The following is a 12390-nucleotide window of genomic DNA, read 5'->3' as shown; positions in this document are numbered from 1 at the left end:
TCTGCCGCTCCTCGGAAGAGAGCTTGGAGTGCCCGATCTGCATGGGTTCCTCAGGAGAACTGCTGGAATGTTCAGACGTGTGAGCAGGTGAAGAGTGCGGCGCATTACCTTGGGCTGAACGCACGGGACTTTTGCGGGGATGTGTAGTCCGTTCATGACGTCTCTCTTTTAGGCGGGTGTCTGAGCGCAGGGCAGCGGTGACGAGATCCTCAAACGAGTGGGTCTCCGGTTGCGTACATAGATGGTCCTTAATGTCATCATTCAGGGATTGAAAGAACACTCCTCGTAACGCGGGATCGGTCCATCCTGCCTCCACTGCCAGGATCCTGAAATCTATGACATGGTCGCTGACTGACTGGTTACGTTGTTTCAGGGTTAGCAGCTTACGTGTGGCCTCCTCCTGCTTTTTAGGATGATCAAACACCAGCTGAAACTCCCGTATGAAATGTTCAAAAGAGAGATGAGAAGTTGGGTTGACTGCTAAGAACGCCTGAGCCCACTGTAAGGCTTTGTTGCGAAGAGAATTAACAACCAAGGTTATTTTGCTAAGGTCGGACTGATAATAATTAGGAGCTTGTTGGAATAACAAACGACACTGGAGTAGGAAGCCACCACATGCCTCAACGTCGCCGAAGAATGGCTCAGGTTGCAACCGGAAGTTTTCCGGGCTTGGAGAGGAAACGGAAGTGACGGCGTTACTAGGAGCCGGAAGCGTAGCCGTAGCAGCGGGGCTAGCTACCCGACCAGATAAATCCATTAAAGTCTGTGTTAAACTATCCAGGCGCTGAAATAGTTCCTGCTGGGCGGACGCAACTTGAGAAAGTGCGTCGGCTTGACGCCCTAACGCGATACCTTGTTGACTGACCGCGTAGCGGAGTCCCTCCGGGTCAGCTGGGTCCGGGGTTGGGCCAGATCGTTCTGTCATGATTTCAAGGCAGGGCGAACCCAGATGCTGGAACCCAGTAAGAGGTCCGGGACGTGGCAGGTAAGAAGGATTTATTATTTTCTTTGAGGCTGGCAAAGAGGGTTGGCGAGAGGTGATCCAGATGGATAGTCTGTGGCACGGCTGGAGGTGCGGACGCGGCAGTTCACTGATCCTTCCCGACAGCAGGCTGGAGACTGTGCTGACGTCACTCTTGGACCGGTTTCCTGGGACAAGGAAACAAGATTTAGTGCTAGAACTAGAAATTCAACAAGATGTGCTACAGCTAGACGAGTCCAGGCTAGTCACCAAAATGGGCAACGATCTGGCGCTGATTATTGGCATTGGGTCTCCTTTTAAGCAGCAGAGGTTGATGAGTTGAGTGACGGCAGCTGGAGAATAATCAGGAGCAGAGTGGAGCCAAGCTGGAGGGGGAGGAGTCTGACAGAGGCACCATGACACCCTCCTTCTTTTCACGTTCCACCATCCATTTTAGAAGAACATAAACACTCACCTGAGCACTGGTGTTAACTCACCTTTGCACTAACAGTTTGCATGACTGAATGACTGAAATATTTCACACTAGTTGGTTTTAAGGCATAAGTATGCGTGTGAACACTATCTGTTTTGTGTACATGTCGAAAGGTGGACATTTTTGCAGCTAGCAGGTGTGTTTATAACATTTGAGTGTGTGTGTGGACAGGCTCCGCCCCTTTTTTTTCTTTTTTTTTTCTACATTTGAACCTTACCATAATGATTAACAACCAGTAAACTTGTTGCTTTATGCTGCTTCATGGTCTTATCCCCCTTCCCCTCCTATTATCACCCCCTACCCCCCCCTCTCTCTAACATCCCTCTCTCTTCTTCCCTTCTTTCCTTTTCCGTCCGGTCCAACACCAAAGATTTTCAGACATGATTGAAATTAATAAAGTTTGGCCTCAATTACAAAAGGGGTTTATTCAGACATACCTTTGGTTTGTCTGAAGATTAATAACCCCTTTTGTGAAAGCAAAATATGTCCAACACAAGAGGCCCTCAGCTCTCATCTGCCTGCCCAGCTGTTGGACAGGACAAGTTAAAAAATCAAAATAAAAAAAGAGATGGGTGACTCAGAGGAGAACGACTCTCTGCCAGCAGGTTGGGAACAACGGCTTGGATCTGGGTTCAGAACCCTTCTTCATCAACAACGTAGAGCTGAATGTTCCCTCACCAGGAAGGCTCAGGATACCTGGAAGTCCTGTCAAGACAGTTTCATCTGTCAGTGGAGAAGACGGAGACCCTTTCCTCCGTCCTTCATCAAACGTCTGCACAGAGATTCTTCACTCTGCAGGGACGATGCTCGGCTGCACTTCCATTTTCCATGAGCTTCTTGTTTGCCAAAAGACAGTTGAAGCTTCTTGAAGAAACATCTGGACGTGAAGCAGACGTCCACGCTCCGATCAGCTGACCAACAGTTGCAATCTGCAGACCTTTTCTGCTCCGACCGTGCCACAGAATTTAAGTCAGTTCTTTGAAGCATCGCCTTATTAAAAGGACAGAAACATGATCCATGTTCCTGTTGACGTCTGAGGAGAAACCCAGCAGACAGCTGAGGTCCAGAAGCACACGGTTTCACTGGATCTGTTTCTCTTTTATTGATTGGTTTCATGCTGAGATAATAAATGACTAGAAATGAAAGAAACCAAAAGGAGAATAAAAACGAAGAAAAGATCTGAGACACCCCTTCTGTTCCTTTAATTCCATTTATCCTAAAGGAAAAATAAATGATCATCTGTTTTCTCAAACTCACTGACGGTCAGAGCGAAACAGAAAAACACATCAGACGGTTTGGCAGAAACCCTCTGGGATTTCTCCTCCTTCATTTCTGCAGTCAGATGCTTCCGTAGCTTTGCTTCCCAGAGATTCCTCTTTCCAGCGGTTAAGTCCTAAATCAGAGTTTTAGACACATTTAGTTCTTTTTAGATCATCAAACTGCTCAGATCTTCTTTAGATGTTTGGAGGTTGACAGTTGAGGAGAGTTTTAGTTCTTTCAGGAAGAACGTTTGAAATTGTCATTGAGGCTTCCTCTGGTGTCTTTGTGAGAGTTTGTGTTTGACTCTGCTGGACTGGACTGGTTCAGTAGCTAGGATAGGCCCCAGCGACCCTAAACAGGACAAAGTCTATTCACAAAATTGATGTTATTTATGTACAGACTCTGTCACAGCTGGTCTGAGGTCTGCCCCTCCTCAATCCTTGACTGTCAAAGACACACGGCAGAATGTCATTTGAAAGAACTTCAAAGTCTCTCATCGATCTGTGTTGTTGTACCAAATGTTTATGGACACTGGTGTGTTTGAACATGATGTTTGTTTGGGACAAACCACAACCCAAGACCTGTCCCGCGCCTAAAGGCGAAGGGACATGATCTTCCCGTCAACCAGGGTGAACTCCAACACTTGGGGGCTGCGCTGCGGGTTCAGGAGTTAGCCCCACTAACCTGCCTGTTCCCACCAGGAGCAGCTCCAGAATGGTAGAGTCCAACCCGTCTTGAGGGGCTGAGTTTCTGAGCCAAGACTGTTCGTGGAGTGGATCCAACTATGTGAGATGACTTTTCCCAAAAGCAACGTTCCATCGCGGGGGGTTTGGGCCAAGGCTGGGTAGTCATAACTGCTGTCTAGGCCTGCAGACCAAAACCATAGCCTGAGGCCTATGCTTCACCTGAAGGCAAAGTGACATGACTCTCTCATCCACCTGGGTGGACTCCAACACTTGAGGACTGAGTTTCAGAGCCCAGGGTGTGCGTGGAGTAGAGTGACGGCAGTGCAGCCATGTAACAGAATCTTGATGACACGTACATACAGAGAAGTTTGTGAGACATACATGAAGTCATCTGTGTTTGTGATTCACATGTTTCTTTGGTTTTTGCTCTCACACAACCCTCTGCATTTATCCAGACTTGGGACCGGCACAAGAGAGCACTGGGTGGTGCCCCTTTGTGGTTGCATTACTCATTCATTCTCTCATTCATTCATTTTTCAAAGCTTAAATGGCATAAACTGATATAGCACGTTACAGTCACAGACCCATTCACTTATTCACACGCTGATGGCGCTGCTGAACACTGGGGCCAACCGTCCACCAGAGGCGAGGTGTCTTCAGTGTCTCGCCCAACAACACTTCGACATATGGAAATTGAACCTGCAATATTCCAATCAGAGGTCGACCGCCCTTCCGCTGCTCCACAGTCGCCCCTTTATTCATTCATCCATGCATTCATTTATTCCATCCTCTTTCATGACTTTTTTCTATCTTTCCACTTTGGGATCAATCTAAAATTGTCCGTTTTATCTTCAAAGGATTTTTTTAAGGGGTGAACCTGAGCACCAGGAGAAAACCCAAACAGATTCAACATTTAAAAAAATGTAAATGTTATTTAATAAAAGATAATGAAAATTTCAAAAAACATTTTAAATAATTAATTAAAAATATAAAAAAATATTTTTATATATATATTTTTATTTTTTTAAGGGCGAACCTGAGCACAAGGAGAAAACCCGACTTTGGTTTAGTTCAAGTCTTAGTTCTTCAATCTTTTTTTAGATTGGCGTTTGCTGGCGTTTGCTCGCTGGCGTGAGCACCTTTTTAAATCTTCTCAACAAGGAAATCTTCTGTCCACTTGTGTCTTCAGATTGATCACAACACTTGACATCTTCATCAGCTGACGTTTCATCTTCATCAGCTGATATTTCCTCCTCTTCTTCATCATCTGATGTTTCCTGCTCTTCGTCATCAGACTTTTCTTTGTCGTCAGACATTTCCTCTTCAGCCAATCCAGACTCAGCAGACTGAGAGTCAAGCACTGAGTCTTTGTCTTGATCGTCCACAGATGGACTCTGAAGCAGATCTTCAGCTGCCTCTTAAATCTCTGGACAGCTTTGATCCGGGACGACCACAGGAGTGTCACTCTTGTACTTCTTGGTGTCAGAGCCTTTTTGAACCTACTCCAGAGGCAGACCTTTGGCTTTTTGGGGGGCTCTGATTGGCTGGAACAGTTGGTTTCTTCTCCCAGAAGTTGGAACACGACTGCTTCATTAGAAATGTCCCAACTTTCCACTTCCTCCCTCTCATTGGTGGATGGTTCAGTGTTCATTTGGACTGGAACCTCCTCAGAGATGTTCTCCAATGTTTGTGAAGGAGAAGCATCTAATTCTGGCTCACTCTCTGGGTCGGTAGGAGGTGTGGTTATGCTGACTGGATTTGGAAGTGAAGCTTCAGTTTCAGGCTCACTGTCAGTGAAGGTCCATGGAAGTTCTAAGCCAGTTTTGTCTGATGTCCTCTGACTAAGTCTTGCGTTGACTTCCGCTATGCGTCTGGCCAGACGTGTCCTTATGGGGACTGGTTTGCAGATCCTCAGTTGTTTAGAGGGAGGAGATTCTGTGGTGTCCATCTCCACAGGTCTCTTGTGTCTTTTGGGAGGATTTGCAGTGGGTTGTTTTTCTGAGGCCCGCTCTGGCTCTGACTCTTCAGTTTGGGCTGATGCCTCCTCAAACACATTCTCCAAAGAATCTGGTAGTGAAGCTTTGGCTTCAGTCTCTTCAGGAAAGGTCTCTGTCTCTGCTGAGTCCGTTGAGTCACAGCTTTCTGGTTCCTCTGGGGCAGGGAATGCCTTGGCTTTCTTGTTCTTACGTTTCGTGCACTTTTTGGAAGGCTCTGGAACTTCTTGTTGTCCAGAACCCAGCTGTGGTTCTGAAACTCTGTCCACTCGTGCCTCTTCAGTGACGTCTGCAGACTCCACAGGTGGGACGAATGCTTGCAGCGTTGTTGTGACCTAAGAAAGCTCTGCTGCCTGAGACTCCAGTTTTTCTGCCAGTTTGATCTTCAGCTGCAGTTTTGTGCTGAGTTGATGTTCCAGGTTGGCCTGTTCCTCCAGGTCCTGCTGGACTTTTTTAGCCTTTGCCTGGACCAACTGCTGACATCTCTGCAGTTCTTTTTCACACGTCTTTCTGAGTCGGCTCTCTTCCTCCAAGGCCACTTCCATGTCTTGCAGCAGCTCCCAGTGCAAAACACAGCTCTCCTCAGATAATTGCTCATTTCTGATGAAGAGTTTTTCCAGTAAAAGGTCCCGTTTTCTTTTCAGGGCAGACAAATTCTTCTGAACAGCCTGAATTTGCATGTGCATGTACACACCGGAGAAAAGCCATACGCCTGCGACCTCTGTGAGAAGAGCTTCAGCCAGGGCAGCCACCATACAGTAAGGCTCTCTGGACCCCGTACTCCCAGAGCGCCCTCCACAGGACACCAGAGGGGACACGGCTGAATGTTTTCTCCAGATCCACCAAACACATAGCCCCAGCACACCAGCCCCCTTCTTGAAAAGGGATATGTCAGCCAGGAGACTCCCACAGCAACCAGAGACTTGAGGTACTCGGGGTAGAGCTTATCCCACCCCCCCACCTTGAAACTCAGGAGCTCTTTTACTGCCTTAGTGGTTAAAGATCAGGTGACAGATAGCCCGTCTCCAAAGTCCTCATCCTCTTCTTCCTCAAAAGAGTTAATTCAGTGTCAGCAGGCTTGAGGAGAGCCTTGATGGATTCAAAGATTTGTGTGGCAGGTGGAGTACCGTTTAGTAAATTGATTCGTCCTGTGTCCACCAGCTCCTCACCTGCAGAGGGTTTATAAAGGTGACTTCCCTCTGGCAGTGCGAGAATCTGCATCGACCTGCTGCTTTTGGGTGGAACTGGCTAAGCGCAGCCTCAGGCTGGTTTTGCTGAGTCCCGCCTCAAAAGTTGCTCAGCACAGTGAAGATTTGGTTGATTGCAGCCCCAGAAGCTGTGTGTGTAAGTTACATTTATTATTTAGTATTTCATCTGTTTTCTTTGTAGGAGCCGCTGTCTTGTGTGCCATTGTAGTCCCCGTTGTTCTTTGGCTCCAGTGTTTGATGCTACGGTTTACATCACTGCTTGGGTGTTGGCGATGGCTGCTGCTGCTGGCGTTGTTTTCCATGGCTGCACCATGCTCTTGTAGCTGCTGTGGTGCAGCTGGCTGCCATCTGCCCTCGCACTCGGCTGACTGACATGGCACATTTGCACTATGGAGCCACCTGGGGATTTCTCCTCACTCGTCCATCAATAACTCACCAGATGCCTCTGGAGCCTGAAGTTTTCCCACACCGGACAACAGAAGGGCATCAGCTTCTGCTGGTGGACGCCATGGGCATGGCCAACAGGACTTGTTGCTGAATCTGGGGAGCAAACACTGGAACTGTAGGAGGATGGTGTTCTGGCTCTGGTATGACCTATCATTTGTGGTGTTAGGGTTTGTGTCTTTCTGGGTCTTTTAACAATGGTATTTTTATAATAAAATATTTGTGTTTTGTACATAACCTGTCTCAGCTTTCAGTGTGGGAGAGGCCTGAATTCAGTTTAGTTTTAGTTTTCTGGTGGCTTCACTTTGCAGCAAGTAAAGGGGAAATCATAATGCAGCAATTGAGCCTCAGGATGCAAAGAACTGGAATTGAAAAAGAACAGGTGTATTCAGGATGAAGTGGCCTCCACACAACCTTGGCTGAAGCTTCCTTTTGATGGCCAGTACCTGACAGCTCCCTCTGGAGTCCTACAAGCCAGCCAGACTCGGCTGGACTCCTTCAGCTTGATGGCATCCATCAGGTCCAGTGTCCACCACCGGCTATGGGAATTGCCACTGCAACAGGAACCAGAGACCTCACAACCACAGCTCTGAACAGCAGCAGAGAATATAGATGGAGAACATGGTCGACTCTGACTTAATGTCTCCAGCTTCCCTTGGTGATTGTTTAATGTTCTCCTGAATGTGGGGGGGGGAAGACCTCCCTGACAGACAGTTCAGCCAGGGACGCCATTCATTCCCAGTGGTTCCCCACATCAGCATGTGTGTGTGTGTGTGTGTACTAGTGCTTGTGTGTGTGTGTGTGTGTGTGTGTGTGCTTGTGTGTGTGTGTGTGTGTGTGTGTGTGTGTGTGTGTGGTTCTCTTTCTTGAAAGACGTCTCTGTTGACCTCCTTATTGTTCTGGAGCTGTTGAGCTGCCGTCTCTTGTGATTGGTCGGCATCGGCATCATCCAGACGTGACATTGGTGTTGCCGTCACCTTCCTTGTGGGAGGGGCTTAAACCCCTACATCTTTAGGGATGCTCACAAACTGGTAGAAATGTTTCAACATGTATTTGTGTTCAGTCTAAGAATTCATAGCACTCCTGATTTGGTTGAGGTTTTTATTTTCCAAATCATACAGACTAGATGAGCACAAACAGTGATTTGACATGAACTGAAGGGCTTTTTCCAGCGTCCACACCAACAAGATTTACTGATAGAATGCCATTTCCAGAAGAGATGATGAGGACAACAGAAACATTGGATTCCAGTGACAATAACAGGAAAACCATCAGGAGTTTCTCAGTACAGCAGGAAAAATGACAGCAAATCCAAAAATCTGATGGAAACATTCAGAAAACTGCAGTAAAAGTCCAAAGAAAAAAACACAAACCAGATGAAGAAATCAAAGAGAAGAAGCTGAACCCACACAGGTTGTTGTTTCACCATCTAGCCCTCTAGAACCGGTTCACTTAGTAACTTTGATGAACAGGAACCCAAATGCATCAATTTCGGTTCCTGACCTGCCCTGAACTCCAAAACACAATCCAGAGCCAACATCTACTGGTGTTGGTGGTACCATAGCCTCCTCGTCAGACTGGCTGTCAGACTGCCTACCAGTGTCAAATGCTCGGTTCTTCGATGTTGTGAATTTAATGTCACCCAGACGAGTTTTAGTATTGTTGGGCCAAAGACTGAGAGAGGAAAAAAATTCGTCATCCTCAAAAGTGAAGGACACCATTTTATCACCGGCTACCCTGGCTGTCCCATATGTCTTTTGAACACCGTCAAACATATAGACCGTTATACATCTCACTTGGGTTGGTCCGACCCACACATCCAGCTTTTTAAGCAGAGATCCAGTTTCTGCACCATTAAAACTGAACGGGTATCCTCCTTGTCCACCAACAATGATGAGTGGTGCTTCGTATGACATGTTGTCGTTGACTTGAAGCTAAACCTCTAAAACAGAAAAAATGTCTTTTTTAGAATGACAGTTAATGAAGATAAAGAAGCAGATATTTTTGCTTTGTTCATTATAAAAACACAGCAGAACCAAATGACTTTTTCAAACTTGATCCATTTGACAAACCTGAGCTTGTTGCAAAAGGAGCAAAAGTTTCTTCCCTTAGACTTCTGGGAGAAGTTGTTTCCTCTGAAGACGGTCTGGAGCAGGACCAGACTGAAAAAGATTAGAAAATCCAACAATCTTAACCAACTCCTAGCCTAAAACACACCAAGATCCTAACATTTGTCTGTAGAAAATACACAAAAACCAAGAACTTTCTAAAGAACTAAAACAGGACAAAGACCACAGCATCATTTGAAAGAAATGGAGACATTCTAGAAGAACGTTTGATGAAAAAATCAAATGAATGAAAGCAGGACATCAAGAAAACTCACCAGAGCAGCTGAAGCTGAAGTTCTGCTGGTTGAGGCTGAGTCTCATCCTTAAATCAGACTCAAAGTGGGCGGGGCTCACAGAGAACTTTGTTCCATGTCTGTAGGGAACGCCTTCATCTCATGACAGCCAAGGACATTTCATTTTTTTTTTTTTTTTTTTTTAACTTGTCCTGTCCAACAGCTGGGCAGACAGACGAGAGCTGAGGGCCTCTTGTGTTGGACATATTTTGCTTTAACAAGAGGGGTTATTAATCTTCTGACAAACCAAAGGTATGTCTGAATAAACCCCTTTTGTAATTGAGGCCAAACTTTATTAATTTCAATCATGTCTGAAAATCTTTGGTGTTGGACCGGACGGAAAAGGAAAGAGGGGAAGAAGAGAGAGGGACGCTAGAGAGAGGGGGGGGTAGGGGGTGATAATAGGAGGGGAAGGGGGATAAGACCATGAAGCAGCATACAGCAACAAGTTTACTGGTTGTTAATCATTATGGTAAGGTTCAAATGCAGTACAAAAAGGGCGGGGCCTGTCCACACACACACTCAAATGTTATAAACACACCTGCTAGCTGCAAAAATGTCCACCTGTCGACATGTACACAAAACAGATAGTGTTCACACGCATACTTATGCCTGATAACCAACTAGTGTGAAATATTTCAGTCATTCAGTCATGCAAGCTATTAGTGCAAAGGTGAGCTAACACCAGTGCTCAGGTGAGGTTTTATGTTCTTCTAAAATGGATGGTGGAACGTGAAAAGAAGGAGGGAGAGTGCCCAGCCATCCCCACCCCAAGACCCCCACCGCAGCAGCAGCGGCAGCCGGAATCCCCCCAACGCCACACGGGAACCGGCAGGGAACAACCGCCGCCCGGGCGACCAAGCCCGCCACCCAGTCCAGGGCCAGCAGGGCCGCCGCAAGGCCCCCAGAGCCAGAGGCCAGGGAAGCACGGAGGGAAAGAGAGCGCCGCCCCAGCCCAACCAGGAGAGCAGCCCCCCCGCCGCGCCGGGAGAACCCAACGCAGAGCCCCACCGGAGAAGGACGCCCACAGCCCCAAACGAGCACCCCACCACCACCCAGGAGTTCCGGGCATCCCCCCGCCCCAACCCCAGGTACGAGCCAGGACCCCCCAAGGGAGACCCGCTCCGCACTCCAGGCAACCATCCGCCCGGCCCACGGTTGGTCCAGGGAGGAGCGAGGCAGGGGGCCCGCCGCCCCCGCCCAGGAGGGGGGAACCCCGGGGAAAAAAAGAAGGCCCACAAGGGGTGTTATAAATATGGCCCGACCAGGCTCGGCCACAGTTGGAAATTTGGCGGGGCCCAGCACTCAGGAGCAAGGACCAGAACCCACCCCCCAGGGACCAGACACCCCCGGCTCAGATGTAATGTGAACTCCCCCACCGCGCGGAGAGAGCACCGCCGGGCCCAGGAAGCCGGCACCCCGGGGACACGGCCGCCGTTGCAAAGGAGGGCCCGCACCCCCCACCAGGGAAGAGGCAGGGGACAGATGGACCCAGGTCCCACCTTCCTTGCAAATTGTGTGTGCGTGTATGTGTGTTTGAGATGGTGTGTGTGTGCATGTGTGTGTGTTTATGTTGGGATGTATATATTGAGGGGGGAGGGGTGTGTGTGCAGTTAAAATTGGCGGGTAGGGCACTAAGGGGACATCTCCTGATTACTCACAGTGACGTCCCCTCACCCTCCCCACCAAGGGGCCCTAAATGTCTAAGGTGCGGTTAAAATTGGCGGGTAGGGTGCTAGGAGGACATCCGCTGCTTGCTGGCAGTGATGTCCAAGCACCCCCCCTACCAAGGGCCCTACATGTCTAAGGTGCAAATAAAACCGAAAAAGGGGGGGCCCACTCCATACGGCAACCATAGGAGGGGGGCCACTGCCTAGTAAACCCCCCCCCAGGCCCACCCAGCCCAGGGGCCCCACCCCCGGAGGCGCCGACACCCCAGGCCCAGCACCACCCCCCCCACACAGAGAGAGAGGAGCCAGAAAGCGCCGGCCCCCCCCGGAGCAAGCCCAGGCCCCCACCCCCAAACGCCGGCCCTAGAAGAGCTCTGGTCAGGCCTCGACGGGGCCGAGGCAGCCAACCGGCCGGGGAAACCGCCGATGGCCTCAGCGGAGACCCCGACCCGTCAACCCCCCCTGCCCCGTACCAATAGTGGACCCCCCCCCCTCCCCCAGAATGCCCCCCCACAGGTCAGGGCCGACAAGACCCCCCACCCCACCCCCCCCAGACCCCGCAGCCGAAGCGGAGGACACCCAGAGCGACCGGGGGCCCCAAGAGGGTTGTCCCGTCCCGCCCCAGAGCCAGGGAAGGGCCGATCCCAGACCCAGGCGTAGATGGGAAGCCCATCCAGTGCCGCTGCCCCCCCCCCCCCCCAGCAGCGCCCCCCGCCGACCCCCCCCAGCACAGGCAAAGGGACCACCCCCCCAAGCCAGGCCAGACCACCACCCCACCCCCCCACCACGCACCCCCACACCCAAGCCCAAAGGACCACGCAGCGCCCCAGCCCGCCCCACCCAGGCGCCGGACCCGACCCCCCGACCAACGGAGCCCCCAACAACCCCCGCCAGGCACCGGAGGCCCCGACCCCCACCCCGGCCCACGGCAGAAGGGCAAGGAGCAGCGACGACCAGGCCCCCCCCCACCCCCTAAGTCACGGAGTTAGCTATGGGAGACCAGAGAGACCGAATTCTTTCGAAGTTACTTGAACTTTGGGCTGACATTTTTTCCAAGCTGATATGATCAGGCAGCAGATTTCTGTGTTGACTTATATTTATATTTTTTTTGCTTTTCCAATTTATTAGAATAGTTTTTTTAGCAATGCAAAGAGTTATGAAAATGATAGATGCTAATCCTCCTTCTACATCGATGGCACTCATGTCACCAAGCACACAAAGTGACGGTGAAGCTGTGATTGAAACCTTAAGCCAGACTGATAGATCGGCACAT

General features: G+C 49.6%; 2 long non-coding RNA genes across 2 annotated transcripts; both read right to left on the bottom strand.

Annotated features, from left to right (window-relative positions):
* Window positions 1-979: 979 nt before the first annotated feature.
* LOC110014862 lies at window positions 980-1377 on the bottom strand. Its single transcript, XR_002289864.1, has 2 exons — window positions 1232-1377; window positions 980-1149 (listed from the first exon to the last, which is right to left on the bottom strand). It is a non-coding gene; the product is annotated as an uncharacterized LOC110014862 (long non-coding RNA).
* A 6756-nt stretch (window positions 1378-8133) lies between these two features.
* Window positions 8134-9509, bottom strand: LOC105353793. The gene is made up of 3 exons (XR_002872097.1): window positions 9430-9509; window positions 9119-9208; window positions 8134-8988 (listed from the first exon to the last, which is right to left on the bottom strand). It is a non-coding gene; the product is annotated as an uncharacterized LOC105353793 (long non-coding RNA).
* Window positions 9510-12390: the final 2881 nt, after the last annotated feature.

This window comes from Oryzias latipes, chromosome 19, assembly GCF_002234675.1.
Source record: "Oryzias latipes chromosome 19, ASM223467v1".
Lineage (NCBI taxonomy): Eukaryota > Metazoa > Chordata > Actinopteri > Beloniformes > Adrianichthyidae > Oryzias > Oryzias latipes.
This window is presented reverse-complemented; position numbering and strand designations above follow the sequence as displayed.